This window comes from Gymnogyps californianus, chromosome 12, assembly GCF_018139145.2.
Source record: "Gymnogyps californianus isolate 813 chromosome 12, ASM1813914v2, whole genome shotgun sequence".
Lineage (NCBI taxonomy): Eukaryota > Metazoa > Chordata > Aves > Accipitriformes > Cathartidae > Gymnogyps > Gymnogyps californianus.
Window position 1 is genome coordinate 9836355 of NC_059482.1, and position 26783 is coordinate 9863137.

Here is a 26783-nt window from a genome sequence, read left to right on the forward strand (position 1 = left end):
TTCTCTCTTCACAAATTTTCTAACAGAAACAATCAATGTGAAGTATTTAATGTAACAACTCAACCTGCCACATCACCACCAGCTTTAGAAGGAAAAGCAGCATAAGAGTCGCTTGTTCTGCATTCTTCCATGATCATCATTTATCTGAAAATCATTCATTGTTATTTTGGCATTTCCAAGTGAAAAAGAATAAAAGGCCAACATCACAAAAGAACAATGACATCATGAAAGGACTGACCAGCATCAAATTGAAACCCTGACTTAATTACGTGAGACTTACCAAAATGAATCGTCACTTGTTCCCAATACTGCTCTTTCTTAAGATAGCCATGCACAAAAACAAGGAAAAAAAGTCTGGTGTGTCAGCTGTGTATGTCCAAGAAACAGAAAACAGACACTACTGTGGGGACTTCTAACAATAAATACCTAATACCAAAGGGAAAAATGGAGTGTATAAATTCAGAGAATAAACAATCCACTGCCCTTAGGTTATTCCCCTAACTGCTCCACATTCAGAAAAATACCTCTACCCTCTGACATGTGGATTAAATCAGTAGGAATCCCTCAAGTGTAAAACAGGGTATTCACTGCTAATCTCACTGAGATGGACATGCAACATGACATCACTAATCTGTGGGGGAAACAAAGCAGCCACTGTATTAAGCAACTGAGGGAGTGCAGAAATCATTTATTTAGCAGACATGGCCTTCTAATAAACGTAAAGCCAAACTGTATTTAATCTGTTTAGTGTGACCTTTAAAATACAAAGTTGCCTAAGAGCGGTCTATTGCACAGATTTCATTGCAATTAAAAATTTGTAAATCACTGGGAATGCAGAAAAATACAACTGCTATGTAAAGTCAAGGTATCAAATTCTCTTGCACTAGAAATCACATTATATTTTACATTTATGTGACATATTTCATTCCTTAGCCATATCACGAGCCTATGAAAATCCTTCCATTAAATTAATGCTGTATGTCTCCTTTATCATGATGTGACTGATTAAAATGCCACTATATTTTTTTTTCTTTCCTTAAAGGCCTAATCCCATAATACTTTTTACAAAGATCTTACTATGTAGAGATTGAGCTCTTTTTTCCCAAACCTTTCATCTTATTCAGTTTGATTAGGGTCATGGGGCCAGGCTCATCCCAAGTATAATTCCATAGTAGTCAAAAGAGCTACACCACTGATCATACTAGATCACATAAGCAAACATTTGGTGCCCTACATTTGGCAATACAAAAGGATAATGTTGTATTTATTCCATTTTCAGTTTGAACCATACTTTGATATATCATTCAAGATGCTAATGAGTCAAACAGCCATTTACAAGAGTAAATACTCCAAATATAACACGCTACTCAAATTAACTCCCTGTTCTCCGTACTTTCTCCAAATCTTCCAACCATTTCAGTAAACACTTCAGATATGATGTGCTGCTTAAGCTGTCAGGATGGAAATTATCTCATGAAAGTTATTTTAACCAGTCCATCTGAGGTTGAGTCACTGGAATCTCCCTGTCTGCTTTACGGTCAGAATTCACCAGTATCATCTTCAAGATCTTTATCTTCCTACCTACCATGCAGTAACTTTACAGTAAATTACAACTAGTTAAAATTGTCTAGTTCTACATGTACCAACCTCTATTACATGTCTTTTGAAACAATGTAATCTAAGGACAAAAACCACTGAACTATGGAAGATCAACAATGATTTTATCATCTTCCTGCCCAATAAATTCCCAGAGTGCTGTAAATTCTGCCTTGTTCAACAAGTATGCATTGTACACAGGGACTGCACTGAATAATCCACAACTCTTACTCATTTGGAATGAAAATGAAAAAAATGGAAGCTTAAAGGAAGAAGGGATAAGAAAACTGTGAAAGTCCTTGGAGCCACACTGTTTCTGAACTGCAAATATTTATAATTTTTATCTCATCATATAAAACTTGGACTTTGAGATCCATTCTATTTAACATCCACTTTTAGGAGGTCAGTAGTCCTCATTCACTTCACATACTCCACGTTTACTGCTTTCTCATTCTGTTAATAATAAAAAGGTGCCACAGATAATTAAAAACAAACTCAGTCCCAGCATTCATTAAGGAAAAAAATATGATCTTCTGAAAAGCTGTCACATATAATAAAGCAGTGTTATCTGCCTACAGTTACAGTGATTTCAAATGGATAAGTCTAGAGGAAGAAATCCACCAAAATGCAGTTAAATTAATTGCTGTTTTACAAGGGGGAGCTTAAAAATGCAGTAATTAATTGACCTACTGTTTGAGACAATTTCCCTGTAGTTAACAGTCACTCTTGCAAAAGATGAAAAAGACAGCTCGCTCTCATTTGAAAGAAGGCTAATGAAATCAGAGCAAACTAACATTGCCAGTCTTTCCAGTATATGTGAAGTGTAAAGCAGAAAAACAAAGAATATCCATGGGATGGGATAAATTCTGAACTGATTTTTATCTATGCAACTTCACTGCACCTAACAGCATTATCTCAAATTAGGACTGGGGTTCTCCCAATACCCTGACATTTTGAATATTTAGCCCTAGGCCCATAGTTACCTGGGTGGAGAACAGTGTAATTTGAAATTAATTGAAAAAGTCATTTTAGTGTTGGGCATTCAGAAAAATACATGGGTTTATTCACTATACGAAAATTTTACTTGTTCATAACTCTGAAACAGATTGTGCAAAATACCTTGAAACACGGTTTATTAACCTATCTGCAATTGCCTAATTTGTTATGCATAGAATTCCTAATAATTTTAATTATTTCTTAAAAAAAATAACAGCAATCGCATGCATATTCCAAAGATCTCTAAAGCCTGCAAATACATACAGGCATACTGTATAAATGCTGCCACTACTGCTTGCACAACATACAAAATGCACAGGCACAACGTGAACATAAATCCATTAGGATTTGAAAGAAGCAGCACGTGCACAGCAGTGCCCCATAGAAGGGACCCTGCTCTCGCTAGGACAGAATAGTGTCAAATCATGCAAAGGGTACATATAGAAAGGAACACCACATTCCTAAATGTCATGATTTCAATTACAATGCAGATTTTGGAAAACGGGAAATACTCACAGTACACAAGATGTGAGCACGCTGAAAGTTTTATGCAATGGCAAGATGGTGCCCTCTATCTTATTACTCCCCTTCCTGATGATGGCTGACATTTAGTCGGCATTTTTGGTCACCACTGAATATTGACCCGGTGATTTCAGAAAACTGTCAGTGACTCCAATATATATCTTTCTAAGCTGTAATTGTTCAGTATCAAGTAAGCATAATTTAGACTATTTTCCTCTAGCTGCATTACCCAAAGTCGTATACACTGAAGTTCTTCCGCTACCTTTTTGCCTGCTCAGTTCTGTGAGGTCCTCTGGAGTTTCTTGCCATTAACACAGTATTTGATGACTCAAAGGAGTTTCAAGTCATCTGCAAAATTGGAGATTTCAGTGTTCAGTCTCCAGATCATCATCTTGCATAAAATCAGCATAAATCTCTTGCAGCAGCAGACTGACTCTTCTTGAAGCAAGAAGTAACCATGAAGATTGCTGTTTCTTCTAAGTCAAGGACAACTGATTCTTTTTTTTTTTTTTTTTTAGCCTTTGGTGTATAATCTTCTCAAGAACTTTTTAAAAATGCAAATATATTGTACGCCCACTGAATCCTCTTTATTCTCATATTTTATTGACATCTTCATGCAACTCCAGCAGACAGTAGAAAAGGATTTCCCCCAAGAGAAGTGGACCTTGTCCTAAGAGACCAAATTTATTCATCTGCTTAGTGATTTTATTCTTTAGATGAACTCCTCCATCTCATCATGGACAGAAGTTGTGCTTATCAGTCCATAGTCCCTCTCTAGCACTCCACCTAGAGCCTATCTTGCAGCTTCAATGTACATTTCAAAAATATTAGGACTGGAATCAACATGGATGGAAATTCTGATTTTGAGCCAGCCTTGATAGAAAACTTACGAAATACAGGCTTTGCAAAATGCCTCCTGATATTGAAAAAGAAAGTATGAGAAAACTAACATTTGTTTAGTGCAATTTTTCTACAGTTTATAAGCACCTAAAGATTTCAGATCAAAGGCAGACCCTAATGAAGAATGCAAATTTCACAGCTCACAGCTGTGAGAAAAATACCAAGTGTGAACAGCTTATAAATTTTGGGGAAGTTCTCTAAGAGCTGTGGTTTCCTCCCCTAAAAATGGCCCTACTTCTGTGAACAAGAGGATATACACTGAAAAAACTATCACAGTTTCTATGAGGCTTTTTAGAGCTATGCCAAGGATTTTTATAACAGTCTGATTCAGTGGTCAAGAAAGATCAATGTAATTCCATAAATTTAAATGACCTATTAATATCAAATATCATAAAATCCTCTTAAAACAAATGTAATTTGTTTTTTGATAGGTGTTTGGGGGTTTTTTGTTTGTTTTGATTTTTTTAAGTCAACAAACATAGCCAAACAAAAAAAAAAAAAAAAAAAGAGTTAAGGCAAATGCCAATACACTAGACTTACATTTTCATGTTTAAATATTCTATTATTCATTCCCCCCTTCCACACACAGTACACATTTAAAAAATTATGTCAATGGATTTTACTTGAACAGACTTATTAAAATAAGTAGATAACAGTTAATGTCTTTTTGGTGGGAAATAGCTGTGGTATATGCACTACCGGATCAGATCGTTTAATCAAACAAAAAACCATCAGAGATTGTTCCAGCTAAGGATTAATTGCGCCAACTTAAGTCAGACCAAATATATTTTGGCATTGCTTCTGACAGATGAAAATAAAACAAACATTAGGGATCAGTTTGCAGCTAACAATACGCAAAATTAAAGAATATAAAAATTTTAAACTTTTATGGGAGTGCTGATTAGCTTTTGTTCTAAAAACTGCAAAGATGAGACTTGGCTGTTAATTTTGTTACACATTCACTTAGCAAACAGAAACAAGGATCCTTAAAAATCCTGCTATTCAAACAAGATAATAGACACTAAATGGATACTGTGTATTAGTGGCCTATGCAAAAATGGCTTCTTTTTTTTTTAATGGACAGAAGTAAAACAGTAAAAAACCCAAATTATCTCTAAAGTCATGTATGACGGTGTAAGCTGATTATAATAAAGTATAAGGTCTATGCATTTTTCATTGGAAGGTTAAATTCTCAATTAATTTTTCAGCATGTTGCTATCTCTGCTGAGTGCAGTTGCTAACTGCAGTAAAACAATAGCTTTCACTGTTTGAATTCACGTGTTGAATTCAAGACACAGTCAGAGATCTAGTAGGCTCAAGAGTACTGAAGCCCAAACCAGAATTATTGCATAAAACCAAAATCCAAACATCAATCTGAGTTTTCAGATTTTTTTAAATTCTGGTAAAGGAAAAAAGATTTGTTATTCTTGATTACGTTTATTCCACATTTTTCAAACTCATTTGTTTTTTTCATGAAAGCAAAAGACTTCAATAGCTGACCACTTAAATGCTCTTCAATAAAATGCATGAAGAATAAACAGAATGCATGTAGAAATATTTTAAAGTTGAGTATCTGAATGAACTTTGTCTACAAATAATAGCCTTAAAAATATAATCTACTGTAAAACCAGAATTAACTAGCATCCTACTGATGAAGAATATTTCAGAATATACTTTTCTTTTTTAAAAGCCATTTCCTGGTACTTCGGAGAGCACACGTCTTAATGACTAAACAGAAACTGTTATCAGACTGAACTACATGCGCACTCTCGCTTTGCAGTCTGGCTCCTCAGTGCCTCACAAGAATGCTGACAAAATAGCTACCTATCGCACCTTTCATAAAGTGTTTAGCCAACAAGCATCCCAAATTGCTTATCTTGTGTTGTTATTAAAAAAATCCAAGTACCTGTAAAAATATCTATATTCTCTCCTACAGATTCTCTCTCCTTCTCACCCTACATTTTGTCTAGGGCAGAAGCAGCTCCTGACCATGAGAACTTCACTATGTTGCCTGTCCCTCTCTGTGTTTTTGCTAAGCTAGTCTAAACACATTCTTTGTTTCATAAATGACAAACGAGTTCTTGCATGCAATAACACTTGCATGAAAGCAGCTTTTAAAAAAAATGTAGATTCTATGAAGATTAAGTTTGAGAAAGCACAAATTCTGATGGAAGCCTTCTGCTCGAGGTTGGAGCCCAGAAGAAAGAAAAGCATCTAAGTCAAATGTATTACAAAAACAATAAATAGCACTTCCATGGTAGTATATATGGCAGCATAACTAAATTCTTTCATGGGCTACAGTTAGAAGTGAGGCAGCTTGGAATTTTGTCTTTTATCAAACAGTCAGGGAAAAAAAGTGACAAAGTTTAGGCCTAAGAATATTATAGCAACACCTACCACACAGGTGAGCAAGCTGCCCCTTAGCCCTGAGATCTCTGCCCAGCTTCCTGGAGCTTCCAGCTCCCCGGCTCAGAACGATGCTCACTGATGAAGACACCCTCATCTTCAGAGTACAATGACATGTGCAGAGTACTGTTGGAGCACAGTTCATTAAATGGACTATTTGTCCATTTTTAAGTAAAACTATAGATGAATACCTAACAGCATTCAGTAACAGTTAGACTGTAAAGTACAAAACAGATCACATTTTAATATATTTAAGATATGTAAATTTATATCAGGTCACCAGAGCAAGAGATCAACTATTACTTATCTCACAAAGATATGCGAGTAGATAAAAATAGAGAAACTGAGGTACAGAATGCCTTAAGTGATTTGTGGCTGATCAAAATGGAACCCTCTGCCTGAGCAAAGACGTACACGTGGTTCTCTCAAGTTGCAATTCATCGTTCCAGTCCACACTCCCGTTTGTCCCACTGTGAACCAAGTCAGCCAAATCTCCACGCAGATTAATCTCAACTACCACACTTCAGATGCCAGTGGACATAAAGAAATTACAACAGAAGAAAAAGCAATAAATGAAGCGTGTACTGGGCTGTTAATTAATGTAGGCTCCCTTTACTCCAGCTACGTTGGTTTTTTGGGGTGGGTTTGGTTTGTTTTGGTTTTTTTTTTTTGCTTGTAAACCACATAATTTCCTTACATTTAGACAATGTGAGTCAAATTCTATTGCTAACTCCCCAGTGTTAATCAGGGAAGACATTCACACTTTTTTGAAGCTGACGTCCTTATTATCCCCTTATACTCTGTTTACTCAAATACAGTGATGAGGCAAAAAGTCTTAAGAGTACAAAAGAGGAAGGAAAAATCTGGGAGATAAGAAAATATTGCAAGGCAGTAACAGTGGACAAAAATACTTAAAAACAGTATCATGTGAGACAGGTTTTATGTCCAAAGGTGGATTATAATTTTGGATTTTACATCAGAAAGATACAGCTTGCTTTTACAATCTACCCACTTCCCTGTATAGCTATGGAAAGGCTCCTCAATGTCACACCATTAATCTTATGACCCTTAAAACATTTCTTTGTTTAAAACTACGAAGAAAGACCTTCACTCAAGCACAGTTGCAATCAATGGAGAAAACATTAATCACTTGTGAAGTGGTGTTTTGAGACTCATGAAATTGAAATGAATCACAATATGAAAAATGCAATTATTTTTAAGGGCTTTGTTTTGTTAACATTCAGTCACTCAATCTGCTCTCTCTGCTCATGTGTTCTTTGAGGGGGGAGAAAAGTGTTTAACTGTTGTTTTGGTGCTCCATACATGCTCTCTCCATCCCCGGGTCTGCCTCCCTCAGTGTCACACCGCAGGCTGCCTTAGACACACCTCACCTAAACCGACACAAAAAAAATGCAGCCTTAACAACATCATGACAGTGGTCTCGTTCCCATTGTTATCTTTCAGTCCAGCACCTCAGTTCAATCCCCCACACAAATAAGCCTGAATTTCCCTGTGGCATGACAGTATGATTATCTGCCCTTCTATGGTTTGGGTTTTTTGTTTGAAAAGGCTCTGCTTTCATCAGAGGCCTATTAAGACGCGCATTCAACCTTGTAATAAGTAAGGAATGTACTTGCTGACTATTTATTGACCTATTAGCTTTGAAAGGCCTGTTTATCTAACAGGTCCGGATCCTGCAATTGGAACTCAATGAATTGGTGTTCAGAGTAATGTGTCAGTGAACCAGTTCACAAGTACAGTTTGGGACAAGAATAAAAGCCAGCTGATGATTTCAGTAACTCCTCTTCCCTGGCAAAGGTGGCTCGGGCTAGGTAGAAAATCAAGATGCACACATTGACTTCCTAACTGCTTAACCAGTCCATCACATGTGACATCAGTCAAAAATATTAAAGAGTCTGCTTGGACAAATATGAGGTTGTCAGGGCTACAAAAACATGATCCCCATGATAGACATATTTGAAAACCATTTTCAGAAATTGATCAAATTTTTACCGATTTTACTCATGGTAAATAACAGAAAAGTTTTATGCAAAACGAGAAATCAATTCTTTCAAATAAATTATTGTTTTATGTTCCAGTAAGTCATGAACTGGTTGGCAAAGTAGTCCAAGAAATGTGTTGTATTTTGTCTAGTGCAGAAACATCAGGTTGTAGTCAGAAAGGAGAACTTTAGTTTTCTATTGTGACGGTGATTTTGCTTGCAAGAGAAGACGACTACCTGACTGCCTTTTCTCACAGAGAACAAGATCACATGCATTCCTGACAGACTCGTGCTTTCCTTTTAGGCAACAGCAAGGCTCTGCGGTCCTTTCTAGGTGGCAGAAGATTTGCCTGAGATTCTTAACATCAGAGGGGATTTCAATGGACAGACCCTGTCCCTACTGAATTTGAAGGGAGTTTTGCCACGCAAGCAAAGAACAGGTACTTTGCCCGCAAGTACCTACAGACAGATCCTACAACACAAGTGCTTCACAATAGCTCTTTCAGGGACAGTCCCATTAATTTCTTTGAGACATGCTGTGTGAACAATAAACTCTGCCTGTGTTAAAGGATTACGGTCTATTTCCTAATAAAGAAAAATAGCCCTATCAGAAGAAATACGCAGATTGCAAATATAGATTGAGCAAATGATGCCCTCAGCTGGATGCACTAAAGCCTGCTTTACAGCACAGTGGTAACAAATTAAACAATACAATGACTTTAGCTACAGGTAGCTAGATACAGGCATCTCTCATTGGAGACCTAAGCTTTCAAAGGTTGCTAATTCATCAGAAAGCTGTAGTAATTGCCTATTAAAAAAAACCCCAAAACAACCAGCCACACAATAACAAACTTTAACCTTCATGGTTTACGCAAGGAAAAGAATGGGGAATAATGTGCCACCTCTACAACCCTCCACTTCGGTTTGCCTTTTTGTGCTCTGAGAACACCAGTAAATACATGGTTTTTGGCTTTGTAAGTCTTAACATTTAGTTTCAACAGTTTTTGGTTCTGCTCCAGTGCCAAACTTCATTTGCCTTGTGATACAAGAGACATAGCTGGTAACATTTCGACCATCAATGAGTAATGATACAAAACCATGATTACAGGCTGTTGGTGTTGCCGGGTGTTGCAGAGGGCTTAAGAAGGGTGCGCGCTGGGAGCCGTGTGTGGAGGACATGCATGAGGCAAAGAAGATTCAAAGTTATTCTAACCCAGTCAGCTGTCTTCACAGTCACTCCACCTCCAAAGTAGAAAAGAAGTAACATAAAGGAACAAAGAAAATAAATGAAATATGTTATTATTGTGACTGTTATGTTAGGCTGCCCACAGACCTAGGATAATCTAAATGCTTCAGGAAGACAAAAGATATTCAGAATAAGATGAAAAACTCAGTAGCTGCCAGCAAGGAAACTGGTGACACCATCAAGTCTAGAAACCACTTCACTACTTAGGCCACAGAAGTTGTGGTGAAAGGTGGGTTGATTTTTTTCTTTCCGCCCTCTCACTATAAGACTTAAAACTGATTGCTTGAAAATAAACATAACAAGTGGCTTAAATTTTATAGCCAAAAATGGAGACTAACATAAATAATAAGCTCACTAAGGATAAATGAAGAGATGAATGCTCTTTCCCGTCTAGTAGAGAATCTCAGCTTTTGATGACATATATGAAAAACACCTTGCACTGTAACAAAATTTAGTAACTTGGTGCTTTTAAAGTCTTCTAACAAAATGGCTTTTAAGGCAGTTTACATACATGTAAAGTTCATTTACCTGAAGAACCCACGTTGTATACAGAAGGACCATTTCAATGAAAATGTGAAAATACATGGGTTTTGTTAGTTCTGTTCCTGGCAAGGCCGCCTACCATACAGTGCCTATATTTACCCTCTGCTACAAAATTAATCAAAGAAATTTAAGCTGAGTCCTGTAGTCCTTTCTCATACTAATCTTCTCTGTAGAACTTGCCTAATGACTCAAACTCCAGTGTGCCAATTTGAAACTTTCCTCTCTAAACACCTATGATTTAATAGCACAGAAATTTGACTGCAAACTCCAAATACAGAGCACCTGTTCTGCCAAAGCTGTTTTCAACTGATGTTTTTGAATTCCATTAATTTTGATATATTTAGATTTCATTTCATTTCCAGAAGAGGCAAATTCACACACATGCAGCTATGTAAGTATTTTTGCTATAGAGATCAAAGGAATCTTTGCAAAATAATGTACATATTTGTCCCTCATTTTTTGATAAACATGCCTTTTTTTTTTTATGTAGTGCTCAATAAATTCTTACTCTCCTGTGGCTGTACTGCAGAACCCCTCCCTTTTATTCAACAGGTCAGTATAGAGAAATTAGGATTTTTTCACTCTTTTGCTGTCAGAGCTTACAATGGATTTATAAAAGACCATGTTACATTGCTACAAACCTGCATTTTCTAATTTCATTTACACATCAAAAAGTCCCACATGCTAAAGAGCATCACAGCTGACTAGAGGCCAAATATGGTCACTGAACTAAATGTTTATCTTTTGGTAATTATTTTCAAATTACATTTAATGGAAATAATTTATTTGTTGGTCTATTTTTGTCTCATTAGCAACACATGTAATTTCAATTAGGTTAATTAAGTAAGTTCCACCAACCAGGCAATCTCACTGGTTTATTCCTTGCAAATTTTCCTTCTTCTTTAACAAGTCAAACAAAGCTTTTGTTTGGAGCAAGTTTGTTGATGATGGGGGAGGGGCTTTAGGTGGGGGATGGTAACAACTGTTTTATTAAACACGGTGATTTGATAAAGCCTGGCGGTGCCAATTCAGTGTACCAGTCATCAAATAAGAAACGCAATCGAGAAGAAGGAAAAGGAAAAAGTTGCCATGAGGTGTAAATAGAAAAAATCCACAGGGGAAGAAATGATGCAAGGGGATCACTGATGAGAGAAAATTTGATCATGGTGTGCTTCACTGTGTGAAGGATGCTGTTTCTTGGATAAGCTGCAAACTAAAGTTTAGCAAGACATTTTGCTTTATAAGTAGATTGAGGGCAGTGCGGCACTTGTAGCACAAACAATTTCAGCTCAGACTTAAAAAAAAAAAAAAATCTTTCATTTGCTTCACTTTTTCTCTGCATAATTTATAGTACCTAGCATGTAGCTGTGTTGTCTTCTGGATTTGTTAATCAAAGTCACATTTTGTAAGAATTGCTTACTGCATGTGAATACACCAAAGATCAGGTCAGAAGAGAAGCGATGGGCTTCTTTTGTCTGCAAGTTTTTAACCTCAACTATGAACCAGAAATAAACATCTCACTGTTTTCTATAGAGCTGTGTGAAGCTCAGTGTTACTTTGATATGTGATATTAATCTACATACACATAATAAGAAACAAGCACAGAAAATAGCAATAATACTTAGCTAGTGAGCAATACTTTATTTAGAGATTTTTTTCCAGACTAATACCTAGTATAACTGGGATTTGATATACATTTTATCAAAGCCACATTCAATAGACAGAAAAGTCTATTTGTGTTCTTTTCTATAATGACTAGACAGCAGCAGTTTATGTATTCTAAAGTCACACTTTCATATTGGAAACCCTAAGACAGATCTGACAGAATCATGTGATTAAAGCAGGATAATAATTTAAAGAATAATAGCCTATTCACTACTCTGGGTGAGTGCACAAAATTTAGGCGAGGACACAAGCCCTGTACACTATACAGAAGCCCTGATTGAAGATATTAAAGACCTAAAGTGTATTTCAACAACTGTTCATTGACTGGGTTCCACAATACATCCAATACATCTGCACAAATATATCTAAACCATAGTTTACTCTTGAAGGAAAATGTTAGAACAAAGAGGCATTTATTTCTTTGGCTATTTTCTTTCACTTCGAATGATGTAGCCACAAACATTCAACTGCATTTATTTTTAATAAGCACTTACATGGGGGCACCTTAGTACCGTTAAGAGTCTTCAGAAAGCTCTTGGAACAGACGGTAGCTTTATGCCTACTTGAACATAGCTAAATACTGTTCTTAATTCTAGTTGCTGTTTTCATACTAACCATGGTAAATCTGGGTAACACCTGAATTAATTATATTCTACTTAATGACAAACTACCAGGCCAGCATTCTGCTTTTTTTTTTTTTTTTGCAGTTTTTATTAATTTCTAACTTGAATAACTTCCATTGAAGACTATGTTTATCTAAGCCCTGGATCATTTGACAAAATAATAGTAAGCAATATTTCATCTTAGCAGCTCCTGAAATTTTTCTAAACATTATTAGGATGAGTGGTAAGTTCCATTTTTATTACCTAATCTTTAAGTATAACAGCATCATGGTGCAATTATCTGCTTTCTTGACGTTAGTTTCTTTTCTGTAACTTGCAGAAGAAAGGGCAGTTGGCTGTTTGTGGCCATGCCTGGAAGGTATTAAACAGTGTTTTGGTAAGTTCAGACACTCAGCAACGAGGAACTTAAAATCATGAGGAAAAGTCAGTTATAAAGCTTTGGTGAAGGAGGGGTATTCTGGAAACATGCCGTCCTCTACATGTAGTCTGATGACTCTGTATGCATCTTAACAGAAAAGGATATTAGTGGATAATCCTTTGTTTGGGATCCATTCCAAATTTACAATATCAAGTAACTCAAGTTGGTGCAAACCTGTAGCCTTGGGGATTATCTCAAGGGATTTGACCGAAATTCACTTCTCTAGAGAAACTTCTTAGCACAACAGTCTGGGAACCAAATATAAGCCAGCCTTATTTTTAACATCTCTCACCTCAAATTTTTCCATGCTTCTAATAGTCTTGCATTAAATGGTCTACAAAGTAGGAATAGTAACCTATACATGTGATCTTTAATTTTGCTAATCCTCTGTTACAGCCCAAAAGACCGAAAATGCCTTATTTGATGCCACTGTATCTTTGTTGAGCTTTTTCAAGCACTGCGTGCCGCAGCATATACTGGACTTCTAACACATTTGTTAGAGATACAGTAAATTCCAGGATTTTTCCACTACTTTTTGTGGGAAACAATATTCTAGCATGGGGGGGGGGGGGGGATTATCCTTCCTCCTCCTCCTCGTTTCAGTGCACTAAAATGTTACTATGCGACATAGTATGGTATCATAGGATGTGATATCCTATGATGAATTAATGCATTTTACTGCACTTCCACAAATGCAGACCAGCCATTAAATAAACAAATAATATGGCAATACTTATTAAAATATAACTACATATTGTATCAACAAAACAATTAAGTACTACAAAAACCAAGGAAAGAAGCAATCTGGAACCATCTGGATCAAAAAGAGTGAAATCTCTACATATATGACCATGCCGACACAGTATGGTAACTTAAAGTTATAATGTATAACTTTAAACTATTATTTTCTATTTTCTATTTTTTTCTGTTACTAATGAATTATAAATAAATGAGATATATGAAAGCAATATCTGCTAAGAACATTATTCTCTCCTGAAAACATATCCTAAATTGCATCATTTCTTCATTTCGAAGTCGTCCTAACCTAGACTACAAATGCTCGGACTAAGTATAAGGCGACATTTATTCCTTAAACTGATACTGACTAGTTCAGCAGAGTCTTAGATCTGCTAAACATCTCAAAAGAAGTTAGACCCTATAGAAGGTTGTACCAGCTAATATGCATGTAGATAAACAGAGATACACACACAGAAATATACAAACAAGCAAACACTGATCCTCAACTCAAAAGCTCCAAGAATATTTTAACATCTCCTTTAGCTATAAATTCAGATCTTTAACTTTGTAATTTTCTCTTCCATTCATGCTTTGCTGGTCTCTTCCTTTCAAGAGTAGATAGCTCCAATAGAAGATACTACTGATACAACCAACTCCTAACTCCTGTTGTCAGGAATAAACTTGCTCGCGTGACCTCAATGATGCCAGGTCTCTGAAATGACTATACGAAAAAAATCATTTGACTGGCCTTTATCAAGTGGTCTGAAATCTGCATATGAACAGAGCTTAAACAATATCTTTCCCTAACCGATGTCATTAAAATACTAAGCCATTTTTTCCTCTAGTTACAGAATGTTAATTATTGACATAACAAATACTCCAACCAGAGATACTCTTCAAGATGCCTCAGGGTTGATTCATTCAATATTCCTTTCAGTAAGAAATCTTTCAGTGGAATTCTTCATATGACAGGAATTTTAATTATTCTAATTATGAATTTTATTTCAATTGAATGGCAGCTGAACAAAGTGGGTTTGAGTTTTAGTTATACATATTAGCTGTTAAAGGTTTAATTCTTATGTCAATAAGGCTTAAAACTTTCCCATTAGCTAGTGCTCCTACACTAAACTTCTGAAAAATGTTAAATGATTGTAACAATGTCAAATAAATGCATCCTCACAAAAATATACACAAAAGCAGTAATTTTCAATGGCATTATTATGTAGAAACATCACACTACTCATCAACAACATTTTAAGAGCTCATTGAAATAATAAAGTGGCTACAGTTATTTCCATTAGAAGGTTTATAAATAATATCTGCTGTTTGGTACATTAAGAGAGCACAACTATGTAATAATTGAAATGTCAATATATCTTCCTTGTGAAAGTTTCTACTTCTAAAAGCAAGCATCTGGCTTACTGTAGGAAGAATGCGCAATTCCCACCTCCTCCTCCTGCCTCAACATTTGAACTGTGGAGGAAAATAGTGCTTGCCATTCCCATCCAATTGTCCCTCCAATATTAAATAAAGCCATATGTAAGGAAAAAAATATTATTACACACTTATTTGTGTAAATACAATCCCTTTAAAAAACACACACAAACTTACAGCCCTTTTGGCTTATTTTTCTTCACTTTATCATTTTGAATCAACAGCAACCTAAAAAAGGGAGGAACAAACAAGGCAAAGCATAACTTAGATAACTGTCAAAGTCTGATAAAACTAAGCTGCTCCAACAGCATAACAAGAAATCATGAAATATCTAGTCCATCACCTCTATTGTTATGAAGCAGCTCTTTATTATGCTGAAATCTTTACTTATGAACAGTTTTCAGTTATATAACTGGATTTTTCATGAACAATTTGGAAGCTGACATTCTGGGGAAAAATAAGAGCTTTTAGATATTGGTGTGTCTAGCTATTTTACTGATACATCATATCATTTTAATACTAGCAGATACTCCTTCAGAGCCCCTTGGACATTGTATAGAATCTTACTGTTTATGTGACTTAAACAATAATTGTTTTCTGTCAAAGACCCAAATCTTTAGTTCAGGTTACAGACGAAGAAGAATGCTGGGCTGAAATTTTCCACAGCAAATCTGAGACACTAGGAAAGAAAAAAGTTTAAACCCATGAAACAGGCTTGTATTGCTATCCCAGTACCCGCTCTTCAGTAGACTTCAGTATCCTTCTGCACCCAGATGAATGGTGGAGATTTTTATGGTAAAAGCATATTGACCTTCATCCTCCTCAGCTCTTCTACTTTGCTTGACTGACACAAAGTACTGTTTATTACTGATGAGTTTATGAGTTCCTATTATTTACCCCTTTCTTCTTGAGCCAAACCTCTCAGGTCCTGATTAGTCAGAGGACATACCGAAGGAAAGGCAGTGGGATTTTTTACTGTGAAAACCAGGTCTGATTGAAGTCTTCTTCAGTCTCAGATATGCTGAGCAGATAAGGGCATTTTGTTCACTGAAAACTGATGAGATTTTTAAAAATATGCCAAAATGAAGTACTCTGTATTTTTGTGATACCTAATCAAAGTCCCACATCAAAGTTTGTGAAGGAGAGGAATACATAAGGAAGCAAAAGAGGGTTCATTGTTTAATAGAGTGCCCTGGCATGGTATGAAAGTCTGTTAAGTCATTTTCTACACCCAAAATCTGTCAGACAGTTTTAAGAGTAAGATCTTACGTGGCTGATGTCCTAATCAAAATTTTAGAATAGCATTTAAACATGAATGTCTGCAACAGTGTAATACGAAGATCACACAAGTATATATTTTTGCTATCTCACTTACCAGTATCATTACTGTACTTTGTAGGCCTATTCTCCAAATGTGATTCATAACAGGAAAGGTCACAACAGAAAAATTTATCATAACCCAGCACACTGTTGAGAGTCCAGTCTTCAGTTCTGTTAAATCACTTCTATTAATTAGACAAAAATTTGGTTTAAAGTAGTCTCATGCAAATTTCCTCTGCATTAAAGAATTTAATTAATGTAAATTTGGCATTGTTATCAATGCAAGTGGTCAGAAATGGATCTTCCCCACCTAGAAGACAGATGGCACCACAATGGCACAAATGGAAATGGAGAAGAAAGAAAAACGTCAAGAAAACAAAACAGATTTTGGCAGAAAATTGGTGATTCAATGACAGGCAGAAGCCATTGGTAAACAGAGAGGTGCCCGAGCTTGCTGTTTGATGCTAAGCCATGGTAAAGCACTGAATTTGTGCTGCATCACAACCCCAGAACTGAGACTACAAAAGAGCAGCTTACAGATGCTCGTGCATACATCTTACACATCTTCAGCTACATCCAATACATCCTTTATCACACGTCTCATTTGCCTGTGCTTCAAGGCTTCCAGTAGGACTGCAAGGGATCACAGGGCCAGTGCTCACACACAGGAATAACTTCAGGCTGCAACAGACCTTGGACAGGACACAAACGCTAACCCTTGCAAAAATACTATCTCTTTAAAGCTAAATATTCAGGAACTGAGTTTCATATCATCTGGCACATCTACTTGGATGTATCCTAAAAAGTGGTACTTCTTGATTCACACTGACACTTTCTTTGCACTCACGCAAACAGAGAAGGGCTCTAACAGAGGGAGCTATATCCAGATCTGAACAAAATTTTAATTAGTCTGATAGCTTTATATAAATTATGACTGAAAATGCTAGGGCTATCAAAGAAACTACATTCCAACTTTTTATTTTTAAGAAATGTACAATATTTTTTCATCCTCCAAACTAATTAGGCTGATAGTTCAGACTGCAAAATACAGCTGTTTTCTTGACACCTTTAAGTTCAGCTAACTCTGAGCTCTGTTTCATTGAACCCTTTCCACACTTGTTTCAACAGACTGCAACACAGAAAAATACCCACTTTAATTAACTTTTACTCCTTTCCAGGGGGTGTTAAAAGAAAACCAAGAGCTATTACAGAGACAAAGTGAATGAGCCTTCCAGGCAGTGAAGGCTATTGCATTCAATTGTTTGGCAACACTTCTATTCAAGACTAACAATTTGAGAGACTTATGTTCTTAATAGAGCAGACTAAAACTCTTCTGATGAACAATTTTCCATCAGAAACTGCTGATTTCCTGGATCAAAACGTTCTATGGGAATGTTTATTCCACTAGAACTTCTGATGGAAACCAGGCAGGCTAGCTAGAGGGCTGGCAGATTGGCTTGGAAGCCTGCCTACCAGCCAGCCAGGCTGGCAGGAAAGCAGGCAGGCTGGCTGCCCAGCATGTCCTCTGCCCAGTTTGCTAGTCCCCCTCCTCTAAGAGGTCAGGCAGATTATGTATTATAATGATATTTATTATGAAATTAGTCAACATTTATAAGAATAAAACACAATATTCCAACCTTATAAAAAATTACTCCAATAAGGTTGGCATGAAAAGATGTTCCATTTTTTCAGAAAAGTTGTTTAGAAATTTTCCTGTGTGAGGAATATTTAAATTTTTGTTTCAATTCAAAGTAATAAGAAAAAAAGCAAGTGAAACATTGGAGTTTCTGCAGAATAGGAGCTCCAGGTTTGAACAATGTTGAGCTATACATTAACAACTCCATATTCCTAAACAGAAGCCATATAAAGCTATGGCATTTCTACAATAACAGGCAGAATTTGAATACAGTTATTGCACAATATTACCTTTACTTTTCAAAAAAAGCAAGGAATTTATTAATTTGACAAAGCTTAAGGACTTATGAAAAGGGTTACTCTCTTTTCTTATTCATTCTGAATGGATATATTTTTAAAAAAGTGAATTGTTATCTTTATAACTACCACGGGTTACACTGGCAAGACTTGAAAAACACAAATTCAGATCAGGGAGTTAAAACTCCTTTGTTTCTAATAGCCCCCAAGAGCATCTGGGCTACTTACTCACATGACCAGAAGCACACATCTGGCAACCAAACACAAGCACTAATTGTCACCACATACACACACACAGTGAACCATCTGACAGGAATGAACTTTGCATACCATTTCTTGACAGGAGTTACAGTTCTGGTGTCCAGCATGAGTGGAGAAACAAACCAGCATGAGTGGAAGACGTATATTTTGCTCATGTGAGTTGAACATCGAGGATGTGCAGACTCTACATCCCTACAAGGGACACCCCTATTACCTGCCAAAGGGCTAGATATCACTGTTTAACTTAATAATATTCCTTATTTAACTATACTGGCAGGAACAAACTTCTATACTCGAAAATCCTGATCACACTTAAAACTACAATAATTATAACATGAATTCCTGAAAACCTTGGAGAAATTGTTCCTAGAATAACTGCACTTAAAAATTCCAGTGGTGAATAAAAAGAAGCTACTCCATTATTGCTTACTTCTTTGCAAACTTTCAAGGAAAGTCTGCATTTTATTCATTTACTTTTATGGCGCTGGAGCCATACTGTTATGTAGGTTTTGGACATTCTCTTATATGAGATCTATTTCAGCTTTATTATGTTGTCCAGGTGAGAGCCATGAATAAACTGAACATAACCAAGAGGATTCACAGATATGCTACCCAAGATACCTTGCACCACTGGTAAACTATTTCTGCCAGAAACATAATGTCTTTTACCGGTTTGATACCACCATTATGATCATCTCTACAAACATTCAGCAGCAGTAGTAGAAGCCTGCATTTAAAGAACTAAAAGTTGACTTAGAACTAGCAAAAATCTGTTTTGGTTTTTTTTCTCTGCTGAAAAACCCTTGTTTCCATAATCTTCAGAAGTCAATGTTATCTATGTTCACAGCATTTAAAAATAACTTTGCACTTACCACTTCTAGCATTTTTACTCCCTGCATTGCAAACACTATATATAGCATGCATGAACTCACGTTGGAAAGTAAAGGTGACACAAGCACAATGACGCAAACAGGACATATAGATTAGGATGTATTTATAGACTGCAAAAAGAAACACCTTGCCTTTATTGCTTGACCTATGAGGCAAGGACAAAACCGAAATTTCTTTGCCTACATATTACATACACAGATCAACTGAAATACATTCTACCCCTACAGTACCCAAACACCATGGAAAAAACAAAATATACTGCTAATATGGTGGTTCTGCTGTGTGCCACATACTAAAAAGATCTGGAATAACAGAGAGAACACACCTACTTGAAAGTATTAACATTGCAAGAAGTAGCGTTGGTGATTCACACAGGGAATATTCACACAGTTCAACTTAGAGCCCTATAAATTGCAACAGAAAGAACTCCTAAATTAGGTATTTTAAACCTGCAGGTAAAAAGGCAAATATTCCCTCTAAGTGGCACCTTCCTCTGAGTCAATATTGATTCAAGCTTCCTATCACAACCGTATTATTTTTGTAAAATAAAGCTAACTCTGGGGTTAATCACATTCAGGCTTCCGGAACCTTAAGAATAATGTCGTGAACATTTCAAATATCAAGAGATTCCATAAAACTGAGTTTGTACTCCGTTTACATCACTTGGTTAACCTTCATTTCCCAATATGAATTAATGTATAACTTTACTGTGCACTATTCAACAGCTTCCACCAGAATACTAAATCTCAGGTCACTGTTTTCAGTTGGTACAACGGGGCAGGAGGATGCTCCAGTCGTTCCACCTTGTTACCAGCTGTATGAACCTTGCACAGAAGATGAATATCCGCTTCACCCCAGCAGAGGAGCTCCAGAGCATGCTCATGAACCCCACCATGGCTGTCTGGGCAGACAAAGAACAAGTTCCTCTTCAGGAAACCAAAACCCAACCAAGTTGTTCTGAAAAACTTCAAGTGAAGCAGATTACATTGCTCATGTCTGCTTTGTAAATGAAGTTGAACCAAAGTTACAGGGTAAAGTCTCAATCTTTCTTTAGTGTGAGGTCTTCCTTTGTTTTTAACCACTACAGTACAGAAAGAAGGCATGACAGAGAAGATGACTTGCCTTCTCGCTTGCAAAGTCTTTAGATAAGGCAGATATAGTATTTTTCCAAAGTAATAGAAGGCCAAATACTCCTTTCTTCACACATGTGGGTGAAGTCATGACATTTGGGATTTTTTGTGACTGCAGAAAGCAGAATTTACCCAGAGCTACCCACTTCAAATGCTGTTTAGCTATTAAGCTTTTTCTCCTCCTCATTCGATCCCCCAGTACCTTTCTTCACCTAGGGATCTTAAGTCATCTGCAGCAGATCCTCAGCCGATGTAAATCGCCATAGTCCATATAAAATAATGGGATTTTGACAGTTGATATCAAGTGAAGATCTGCCATAAAATTTACCCCAGCTTTAAATCTTGCACTGTCAAACCCAGGAATCATTTGGAAAAGTTTGTAAGATCAAGGTCTCTAACAACCGTCCATAAGTTTAAAAGTCTGTGCTTTTCCAACAAATTTCCAAGCATAAGTAGACTTTGATAATTAACTTTGGTAAAAAGAGATCATGATAACTCAATTGGTTGAGTTACCTGAAAGATTACATCACTTGCTGCTTTAAAAGTGTGTATGATTTCTGCTCTGGTACACGATTAGTTAAAGTGCTACAGAGTGTATAACTGTTGGGCATGACATGAAGGAAACAAAATCAATCAGATTTAGCACCTAAGGCAGTCTGCGAGGCACTGCCAGTTATCTGAACTGAAACAACGGAGTTTTGTGACTAGAATTTTACTGATTAAGCTGCATAGGGAGCTCTTGTGGGTTTCCATCTTTTCTTAATCCAATATAAGTTTCACTGGCTCGTTACTGCCAATTAGGAAAGACTTGACTTTAAAAATTTATTGAATGCTGATGAAGAACAACACAAACTCTTATGAAGTGCAATATTAATTGGATGTCAGACTCCGAGTAAACTCAGATAATGCATAAACAACAGTAAATATTCAAGTTTTCCATAAACTGTATTACAGCATCATAGCCACAACACAACACTTCGCTTATGACTGAGGAAGCATTTTATTTAACCCACAGTTTCAGGGCTATTACCTGAACACATTTCAGTACGAAGCACTGAAGGAGCACATGGGGGACTCAAGGGGGTCTCACTGCATTGCTGGAGCCATCCACTTTTAAAAGCAACCTCTAATCAAACCCAGACCAAGAGTGGCAAACAGGACTTACTGACTGCTGTTCTGTGGCCTAAGTGAACTCAATAAGTATTTTCAGACCAAGGTCCTAAAAGGCTGTTACAGAACAATCAAGACAGCTGGTGCTAACAAGAACCCTTACAGAGGCTGGTAGCAACACAGAGGTCCATGACTGAATAACCAGAGATAACCTTCCTTGTCCCACCGCCCTTTGTGAGCTCATCTTGCCACGGCTTATGCCACACCTGACCTATAGTTTAGATGACACTATCAATCCTTAAGACTCGGAAAGAGAGTAATAATTTATTTTAAAGTTCTCCATCTGAGCTGAATTATCCTGTATTTCCTCATGCATGCAACATGAAATTGGGGGGCTACAGAATTAGTATCCCTCAGGTTTGTCTGGCACAGCATGTTTTTCTGATTTTAGGTGGCTTGCTTCCCCTATCATAATTCAAAATGCATTTACTTAAAACAAAACTAAAATATTTGTAACCTTAAAATGACTTAAAGGCATTTTTTTTTCTTCTTTTATATTCACCTGAACAAGCTTCACTAGCACACTAGCACACTTCATTTTTTAATGATGTTGCTTCCATGGAGGTTTTTTGTTGCTGTTGGGTTTTGGTTTGGGTTTGTTTTGTTTTGTTTTTAAAGGAGCTCAACAAAAAAACACCCAAACACAGTTATGACTAAGTATCGGTAAACTAGTCTTGTATCTGGCATTTAAAGTCTGTAGGTTAACATAAAGTATGACATGTTGAAGTGCATTACATTTGGATAAGGACCTCAAGTGTTCACAACTCTGGCTTTTAACACACACAAATTCTCAACCCCTACATAGAATTATTTCATTTACTCATCAACTGAAACGCATCTTTGGCATATTAGACTGGATTTTATTACTCTCTAATGTACAGTAATAAAGGCAATTAACCAGTTAGTTCCTAGCTAACTGGAGAAAAAACTTCTTTTTTTTTCCACCCGAACACCTCTTAATTCCCCCACCCCTCCCCATTCCATGACCTTTAAGAAGCCCCATTAAATGGAATTGCTCAGGAACTTTCTGATAAACCATTTTCGGGGGGGGGGGGGGGTTTTAAAAAAATCAATTTTGAAAAAAGCTATCATAGAAATGTAGCTATGGACACCACTTTTATCTGTAAAATTCTTCAGGCTCAAAGGGAATTTCTAGTCAAAAGTCAAAGCCCAAAATAACCAGCAACCCAGCAGTTAGGTTATGATATGACCATGCTTCCTGGCAGGAATTAGAATCAGCATGTCTAACATTTGAAGCAGATGTCTCAATCAGGGGGCTTATTGACTTTCTGTGGCTTTTACTATCTGCCTTTTCATTGACAGATAAATAAAATTAAAGGCTTATTTTATCTTGATGTGGAATAAAAACAATTTAGAACTTATCAGAAATCTTGTTTTCCAGCCACCTAGTATTCACTGAATTAGATGCTGACAGGATGGTGTATTACTTATTATCTATATACTTTTTAATGTTAACTCTTTCTACACAAATATCGAGTAGTAAGTAAATTCCTGCAATTCTCTACTGAAGGAAGAGTATTTTGAAAAATTATTATGAAAATTAGCCAAAAAATTTATTTCACTTTTTTCTTAGAGTATGGGTTCAAGCAAAAAAACCAAAACAAAATCAAAAATCAAAAAACCCCCACGTATATATGCTTAATCTGCACACACCCATACTTCCTGGGGGAAAAAAAAAAAATCTTACTAACTTAGAAAAGTAGTCCCAATAGTCCCAATAAGGTTAATGAACAAGAACTACACACGTGTCTAAGGGCTGTTTGCAAAATTAAATCCATGTACTCATCTGTAGTAAGAAGCTTCTTTCCTTTTTACAATGTCATCCTCTGAATATTAGTGACAAGTAATATAAAGTTTTCTGCTACATTAAAGGGCTTCTCAAAAGCAGACCACAATTTATAATAACATTAAGCATAGCTTTAGAGTGTATATGGAATGCAGATGCAAATGGGGATCTTTCTAATGTCACATATTTCAGTTTGTAGCACCATCTCATGAATTTGCCATGTAATACAAACACTGCGTGCTAATGAAAATGAGGCAGCGGAAGCTCATAAGTCTCTTATTTGTGTTCTATCATGAAACTGACTATCAACATTTGTAATCCCCAGAAGCACAGCTACTAAGACATATTTATTATCAAGTAGTGTTATCTGTTCCATAATTTAACACTGAAGCTAGATTTCTAACGGTAAACCCCATTTTTTCAGTGGTTGCCTCCTCCACTACAGCTTCCTCTAAAAAGGAATCTGTTTCTCTGAAGTGTCATATGCCACATCACAATCGGGATAAAAACTTTCCTGACATGCTTAGGAAAAAAGGAAAAAAGAAAACAAAGATTTAAATATCCCTACTTAAAGATTTCTTATCTACATAAAAAATATACATGGCGTGAAAAACCATATGTGTATATACAAATCCTTACATACAACTTTAGTCCTTCTGAGGTCTCCTTCTGAGGCACCAGGTCTCCGAGGAAAAGACTTTCTAATATTGGAACATTAATGTAAAGAATGTCAGGGATTGAACAAAACGGGCTGTAAAGAGTAGGGATTAAACTGACCTCAAACACATGGCACTGGGGAAAGGCTGGTTATCTTGACCATTTCTAGGTTTTTACTATTTTTTTCTTCTCTTTAAAGCAATGACTTCTTCATCGTGCAGGTAGCTGGAAATTCAAAAAGTACATCAGAAATAATCTCTTAACACTGTCTGTAGGAACATTCAAGCTCTGGCTGCAGAGGCAGTTGTCCCCACACATTCCCTGGAACTTGTCCTCAGAGGGTCTGTACAGGCTGTAAATAGCAAAAGCAATATTGTCCTCTGAATCAATCTTAGCTTCAAAATTTTCCACAGCTCCCTGGCTACTTTCTGCCTAATCTGCACCCTGTGTCAAACTGGTGATTCAATTCATACCTCCTAGGGTACAGGAAAAAAGTCCTGTTGTGAAATCAGTGACGGATATGCATTTCCAAGGAGTTTTATATTAAGAAGGAAAAAATTGTCATCCTTTAAGCCATTCTTTGATCAACTTATTCTCCAAGCGGTTCGACTAAATTTATCTGACCTTCTCATTAATTTTGTCAAACAATAATTTTGTATGACAATGGCGTTGCTGCTCTTATTATTTCATCCTCTGGAGTCAAATCTTGTGATCTCCATGCAGAAAAGTCTCATGTGATCCTGAGAGTGTTTGTCCATACAAGCATTCCAGAATTTTACCCAAAATAAAAGAAAAAGCAGCATCACAAACATTACCATAGAAACAAACTACCACAGACATAGTTATTAAGGAGAATGAAAAGCTAATTTATAAAGACAACTCACAGTCTTCGGTCTGTTTAACAGACACAATGCTAATAGAATAGAAATAGATTTTATTAAGCACTGAACAAACGATCAAAATAATATTACTATGCTCTTTATTTAAACAGGAACAACTATAATTGATATGAAGATCAAATAAAGAGCCTGATTCTGCAACCTTCATAGACCTTCAGTAACATTCTCCTGCTTAAATTCATCACATCATTTCATATCAGCCTCTGATTTGCCTGACTGTCCTACAATTTTCTCCATGGCATCCTCTCCATACACTGAAGATGAAAATGTGATCCCAATAAGTCACTAGGACTAGGGGCAACAGACCTTATCTAGAAGTTATTTTTCAACAATGCAACACTGTGCTCTCTTTGTTTTAATCTCCTCTTATATATAAAAAAATATTACTTTCCTCAAGAGAAGCAACTCTTACAACGTAATTGTCTCAGATACAGACATATCTAAATTAAGGACACAGTAACAGTGATGAAGGTTCATCCTTCCCTCTTGCAGCTTGTTATTCCTATCTGCAGCTTCACAGAAAAAATAGCTCGAAATAAGAACTATACGGAAGATTCAGACTAAATTCCACTCTTGTTTCAGATTAGGCACTGCCTTCAACATCTTCAGGATTCCATAAACTCATCCTAATAATGCACTTGCCACTGAGCCACTGAGTGTAGAAAGCTACATACCACAGTCCTCTGCAGAGTCTTTACTTTTTTTCTTCAATGTCCTGCTGTTGACCTTGATATGCATGTGCTGATAAATTATTTCCAAACCCATTAAATGGATGAATTTTTTTCTTATAGCTGGGCCTTGAAAACCTGAATTGTCACACTAAAATATTATCTTGGTGAAACTAGGATAGTATTTAAAAAAAACAAAAACAAAAACAAAAAAGCCCCAAAACAAACCCAAGACAGAGAAATGTTTTACATTTTTTTTGCACCAACAAAGTCAATTTTAACTTGGGAATGAACATTTTAGAGTCTTTAATGGGTCAGAAAGTTCAGTTGTGGATTGTATTTCTCTGAATGCATTCTACAGATTTACCATGTCTTAAGTATTAAATTACTTCAAATACTTGGCAAAAAAATATTCAACCTCTCAATAACAGTAGAACTAAAAATACTAATCTCACTGATTTAGCAGCTCTGGTGGACCAAATCTTTCTGTTTTCCTCCCACTGCAGAACATCTATATGTATTCTCCAGTTTTACCACTGGATAAAGGAAAAAAAATATGAAGAAACCAAGGAGAAAAAAGCAATATGCACTATTCTCTACTTTTGGAAAAGGTAATATTTAAATCTTGATACATAGGTCTTATTTCTAAATAAGGCAGTGCTCATACACAACAGTTAGCCATGAACTGTGCAGAATCATGATAAGTAACTGAATGTTCTGAAACAGACACCCTTTGTTTATATTTTTTAAAAATTCATGACTCTATAAATTTTTGTTTGAGATTTTGTACACTTAGAATTTGCATTTGTACTTAAATCTTTTCCTAGGAAAGATTCTTTTCAACTAATGCTTGTTTGGTACAAGTAACTTACAAAATAAGGATAAAATGAAGACCTGTTTATAATGGTTCCAATTTAATCCCAACAACAGATCCTTTCAACATGTAATTCCTCAAACAC